The sequence below is a fragment of the Salvelinus fontinalis genome, chromosome 10 (genome assembly GCF_029448725.1).
Source record: "Salvelinus fontinalis isolate EN_2023a chromosome 10, ASM2944872v1, whole genome shotgun sequence".
Classification (NCBI taxonomy): Eukaryota; Metazoa; Chordata; class Actinopteri; order Salmoniformes; family Salmonidae; genus Salvelinus; species Salvelinus fontinalis.
The window spans coordinates 31,664,408-31,671,301 of record NC_074674.1 but is presented as its reverse complement, the minus strand read 5'-3'; positions in this window follow the sequence as shown (position 1 = coordinate 31,671,301).

Genomic DNA, 6,894 nt, shown 5'->3' with positions numbered 1-6,894 from the left:
TTGATTGGAGTCCACCTGTGGTAAATTCAATTGATTGGACATTATTTGGAAAGGCACACACCTGTCTATATAAGGTCCCACAGTTGACAGTGCATGTCAGAGCGAAAATCAAGCCATGAGGTCGAGGGAATTGTCTGTAGAGTGATTGTGAATAATGATGCCCGGAGGAGTTGGCCGCCGTTTTATGATCCCGTAACCAATTGTGCTATTGTTTATGTTTTTTCACGTTATTTATAACCTATTTTGTACTTAATATTTCTGCCACTGTGTCTTATGATCGAAAAGAGCTTCTTGATATCAGGGAAGCGATTACTCACCCCATACTGAAAGAATTCTTCTTCATCAATGAGTCGGATGGGAAGGATTTACTCCAGACACCCGACTAGGCCCTCATCCCCGTCATTCACAGGAGGAAAAGATGGAGATATCTTGGACGACGGTCCGGGTGCATTGTAAGGATCCGTCGTCTAGAGGGTAATCTACCTTCACCATCGATCCTATTAGCCAAAGTACAATCAATCACTAATAAAATAGACAAACTACAAGCACGTATATCCTACCAACGGGACATTAAAAACTGTAATATCTTATGTTTCACTGAGTCGGGATGGAACGATGACATGATTAATATATAGCTGGCGGGTTTTAAGCTTTTTTGGCAGGATAGAACAGCGGCATCTGGTAAGACAAGGGGCGGTGGCCTATGTGTGTAAACAACAGCTGGTGCATGAAATCTAAGGAAGTCTTGAGGTTTTGCTCACCTGAGGTAGAGTATCTCATGATAAGCTGTAGACGACACTATTTACCAAGAGAGTTTACATCTATATTTTTCGTAGCTGTCCAAATACCACCGCAGACCGATGCTGGCACTAAGACAGCACTCAATGAGCTGTATACGGCCATAAGCATACAGGAAAACACTCATCCAGAGGCGAGGCTCCTAGTGGCCGGGGACTTTAATGCAGGGAAACTTAAATCACTTTTACCTAATTTCTATCAGCATGTTAAATGTGCAACCAGAGGGAAAAAAACTCTAGACCACCTTTACTCCACACACAGGGATGTATACAAAGCTCTCCCTCACCCTCCATTTGGAAAATCTGAAAATAATTCTATCCTCCTGATTCCTGCTTACAAGCAAAAACTAAAGCAGGAAGCACCAGTGACTCGGTCAATAAGAAAGTGGTCAGATGAAGCAGATGCTAAGCTACAGGACTGTTTTGCTAGCACAGACTGGAATATGTTCCGGGATACTTCCGATGGCATTGAGGAGTACACCACATCAGTCACTGGCTTCATCAATAAGTGCATCGATGACGTCGTCCCTACAGTGACTGTACGTACATACCACAAGCAAAAGCCATGGATTACAGGCAACATCCTCACTGAGCTTTCAAGGAGCGGGACTCTAACTCGGAAGCTTATCAGAAATCCAGCTATGCCCTCAGACGAACCATCAAACAGGCAAAGCGTCAATACAGGACTAAGATTGAATGGTACTACACTGGCTCCGACGCTCGTCAGATGTGGCAGAGCTTGCAAACTATTACAGACTACAAAGGGAAAAACAGCCATGAGCTGCCCAGCGACAAGAACCTACCAGACGAGATAAATTACTTCTATGCTCGCTTCGAGGCAAGTAACACTGAAAATTGCATGAGAGCACCAGCTGTTCCGGATGACTGTGTAATCACGCTCTCCGTAGCCGATGTGAGTAAAACCTTTAAACAGGTCAACATCCACAAGGCCGCAGGGCCAGATGGATTACCAGGACGTGTACTCCAAGCATGCACTGACCAACTGGCAAGTGTCTTCACTGACATTTTCAACCTGTCCCTGACTGTGTCTGTAATACCAATATGTTTCAAGTAGACCACCATAGTCCCTGTGACCAAGAACACTAAGGTAAGCTGCCTAAATGACTACCGACCCGTAGCACTCACATCTGTAGCCATTAAGTGCTTTGAAAGGCGGGTCATGGCTCACATCAACATCATTATCCCAGAAACCCTAGACCCACGCCAATTTGAATACCGTCCCAACAGAGCCACAGATGATGCACTCAATACTGCCCATTCCCACCTGGACAAAAGGAACACCTATGTGAGAATGTTATTCATTGACTACAGCTAAGCTAAGGACCCTGGGACTTAACACCTCCCTCTGCATCTAGATCTTGGACTTCCTGACGGGCCGCCCCCAGGTGGTAAAGGTAGGGAACAAACCATCCGCCACGCTGATCCTCAGGGGCCCCTCAGGGGCGCGTGCTCAGTCCCCTCCTGTACTCCCTGTTCACTCATGACTGCATGGTCAGGCATGACTCCAACTCCATCATCAAGTTCGCCGATGACACAACAGTGGTAGGCCTGATCATGGACAACGATGAGACAGCCTGTGGGGAGGAGGTCAAAGACCTGGCCATGTTGTGCCAGGACAACAACCTCTCCCTCAACATATCAAGACAAAGGAGATGATTGTGGACAACAGGAAAGGGAGGATCGAGCATTCCCATCTACGGGGCTGTTGTGGAACAGGTTGAGAGCTTCAAGTTCCTTGGTGTCCACATCACCAACAAATTATTATGGTCCAAACACACTAAGACAGTCGTGAAGAGGGCACAACAAAGCCCATTCCTCCTCAGGAGACTCAAAAGATTTGACATGGGTCCTCAGATCCTCAAAAGGTTCTACAGCTGCACCATCGAGAGCATCCTGATTGGTTGCATCACTGCCTGGTATGGCAACTGCTCAGCCTCCGACCTCAAGGCACTACAGAGGTTAGTGCGTACGGCCCAGTACATCACTGGGGCCAAGTCGAGGTCCAAAAGGCTTGTTAACAGCTTCTAACCCCAAGCCATATGACTCCAGAACAGCTAATCAAAGGGCTACCCAGACCCCTCTTTTACTCTGCTGATACGCTCTGTTTATAATCTATGCATAGTCACTTTAACTCCACCTACATGTATATATTACCTCAATTACCTTAACTAACCGGTGCCCCTGCACATTGACTATGTACCAGTACCCCTTGTATTTAGCCTTGCTTGTTATTTTACTGCTGCTGTTTAACAATTTGTTACTTTTATTTTCTATTTATCTATTTTTTACTTAACACTTTAAAAGAAATCTTAACTTCTTAAAGCATTGTTGGTTAAGGGCTTAAAGTAAGCATTTCAATGTAAGGTCTACACCTGTTGTATTCGGCGTGTGTGACAAATACAATTTGATATGATTTGATAGAGCTCCAAGACAGGATTGTGTCGAGGCACAGATGTGGGGAAGTGTACCAAACATTTCTGCAGTATTGAAGTTCCCCAAGAACACAGTGGCCTCCATCATTCTTAAATAGAAAAAGTTTGGAACCACCAAGACTCTTCCTAGAGCTGGCCGCCCGGCCGAACTGAGCAATCGAGGGAGAAGGGCCTTGGTCAGGGATGTAACCAAGAACCCGATGGTCACTCTGACAGAGCTCTAGAGTTACTCTTAGGTGATGGGAGAACCTTCAGAAGGTCAACCATCTCTGCATCTCTAAGAGGCACTTGGAGTTTTCCAAAAAGCACCTAAAGACTCTCAGACCATGAGAAACAAGATTCTCTGGGCTGATGAAACCAAGATTGAACTCTTTGGCCTCAATTCCAAGCGTCACATCTGGAGGAAACTTGGCACCATCTCTACAGTGAAGCATGGTGGTGGCAGCATCATGCTGTGGGGATGTTTTTCAGCGGCAGGGACAGGGAGACTAGTCAGGATAGAGGCAAAGATGAACGGAGCAAAGTCCAGAGAGATCCTTGATGAAAACCTGCTCCGGAGTATTCAGGACCTCTTACTGGGGTGACGGTTAACCTTCCAACAGGACAATGACCCTAAGCACACAGCCAAGGCAACGCAGGAGTGGCTTTGGGACGAGTCTCTGAATGTCCTTGAGTGGCCCAGCCAGCCAGACCCCGGACTGCAGGATGAGACAACCCATGTCCCTGTAGGTTGAACCAATATTTCATGCCAGCTGCTGTCTCCTAATATGCAATGGCATATCCCCCATCTGCACCAGTAGTTCAGCCACTGGGGAGGTCCGAAATGACCCACTACATATTCTGAGTCCTTGTCCCTGTATGACATCTTGCCTTTCCAATGAGGTCCGTACTGCCGAACCATACGCTATACTGCCATAGTCTATTACAGATCGGATCAATGCAACATACATGGTCCTCAATGAGGAACGCCCAGCCCCCCACTCCTTCCCCGTCAGACAGCGCATCACATTTAGCACCTTCATACACTTTCCCACCACTCTCTCAATGTGTTCTGCCCAGGTCAGTCTAGTGTCAAAATATACCCCAAGGAACATGAAGACCCCACCCTCTCCAAGTTTCTCCCATTTAACCTCAAGCATACCTCATCTCCCACCTTCCTCCTGGTAAAGGACACTGTCTGAGTTTTCTCTACAGAGAATCTGAATCCCCACATTAATGCCCACAGCTCTACCTTATCAATTGCTTCCTGTATCTTCCTGACTATGTATGGCACATTTCTTCCCCTCTCTAATAAGGCCACATCATCTGCAAATAACGACCGCCCAATATCTGAGAGTTAACATCACTGATCATGACTGAGAACAACAGAGGACTACTCACACTTCCCTGCGGTGTCGTTATCCAGCAGGTAGCTACATGACAGAGACTTCCCCACCCTCACCTGGATAGACTTCCCAAACAGGAAATCCTTTATCCAGTTGTATGTTCTTCCTCCTACCCCTATAATATCAAGCTTCCCTGTTTGATCAGTCCAAATGCTCAACACCACTCCTGTTCTCACCCCTTTAATCCACTGCTTCCCTGTTTGATCAGTCCAGCTGCTCGACACCACCTTACACTTCCCTATTTGCTACAGTCAGAGCTTTTTCCTTCTGTGCCATGTCCTTACAGAACACCAACATGGTCCCATCTCTTAACACTTCAGCATTGACAATTTCCCCAATCAACTCTTTTATCACAGCCGGCAACCTTACCGGACTCATCGCCTCAACTCCCCCTTCCTCCCTGAACTTCAGAATCACTTTATGCTCCTCCTCACCTTGGTGCTCCCCTCGCAACTTATTTCGCACTTCCTCTGCATTCTCTACCCCCGAACTGCCGCTAGCGTTTGGAAAATATGTTTCTCTCCTCAAACTTCATTTTCTGTCTTCTCTCTGCCTCCATAAACCTCTCTCTCCCCTTCAAACCCCTACTCCCTTTCTCTCCTGCTTTCTTTTTCCTACTCCGCCTTTTATTTGTACTGCTCTGCTCCATACTTGATTCACTTTCTTCTCCATCACTACCATCTCCTACCACAGCCATGCCGAACCGCCTCCCCACTGAGTAAAGTTTGCTTGTTTGTTTACTAATGATTGATACTGGAGCTCTGATCAACCCACGTCAACAACCATCGACAGCAATTCACCCAGAAAGCATCACAGGGCTATAAAGCCGAAGCATCCATTTAGAACATCTTCTCACCACCAAATATGCTAGTCAGAAGAAGTCCAGTCGCAGGTAGTGGGAGAGGATTGAACTAGGTGAAACTGGGCTGACATTCTGCTCATTTTCTCATCGATGAAACATCTGATCACAATACCTTTTTCTGTTCCCAAAACTAAAATCTGTTACGAACGCAGTGTAGTAAGTTTACAGACTTAACACGTTGCAAAAGTTTTTTTAAATTGCATTGTTTAGGAGTGCAAGGTTGAATTGTCTTTATGCACATGCGCACTTCACAGAAGAGGCGTTCCCTAACGGAAATATGCAAATACATGCTACAACGGCCAATAAGTTCTCGCTAGCTTGGCTTTAGTCACCTCTTTGCTTGTTCTGCCCACTATACTTAATTTGCTCTCATTGTAAACTACACTGATCTAGGGTTAGTTATAAATATCTTCGGTGGATGTTCCAGAGCTGCTAGCATCAGCTGACTGTCATGGAGGCAAAGACCTCGTTCAGGGTCGTTTCTTATTTTGGAAAGTATGAAAAAGATTGGATACATTTAGTTCTCGGAAACCACATCAATGTGTTAAAGAATTTTTCTGCATGTGATTTGTGCATATCATATGGATGTGGTTCCGGACAAGCTAAACACTTGTCCTGAGGTTGTGCGATCTTCTGCACAGCGCGACTAAAATAAAGATCAGCCGAAACGTGCCCATAAATCTCAACTGCTGCGTCAGCTGTTTTGTTCTTTGACTACCATGCTCTTAACTTATATTTGTTGCCACCTACCGATGCATTTAGCTAGCTACATGTCCCAAAGTACTGCTCCAAGAGATGGGCTAAAAGTAAAATACTATACTTAATTGTGAGTGCACTGGGGTAAATGGTTCCACAGGAATGTAATTATAACAAACTCATTGGAGAACTCTCAAAATTGTGGTCTGGCTTCAATCCTTCCAAAATGACTGGTGCAGGTGGTAGGGGAAACTGTTTAGCCCAGGTTTGCCAAAGTATATGTCGTCTCCCTTACAAAAAAAAGATGTAAATAATGCTGTGGTCATTTGATTAATTGTTCAGCAGTCTTATGGCTTGGGGGTAGAAACTGTTAAGGAGCCTTTTGGTCCTAGACTTCACACTCCTGTACCGTTTGCTGTGCAGTAACAGAGAAAACAGTCTATGACTTGGGTGACTGGAGTCTTTGACAGGTGCGTCAATAGACTCTTAAGAATTTAACCTCTTCTGTGCAAATAGCTGACCTGATATCAACTAAAGCCCTCTTGGGCAAATATGTGATACTCCTTCAAGGTTAATTATTTAAAAAATGTCTTTGATAATCCCTGATGGAATAAAATAATGAAAATGCATTTTATTAATAAATAAAGCTAATAATAGATCATTAATATGAATAATAAATCACCACTAGTGCTCATGGCTGT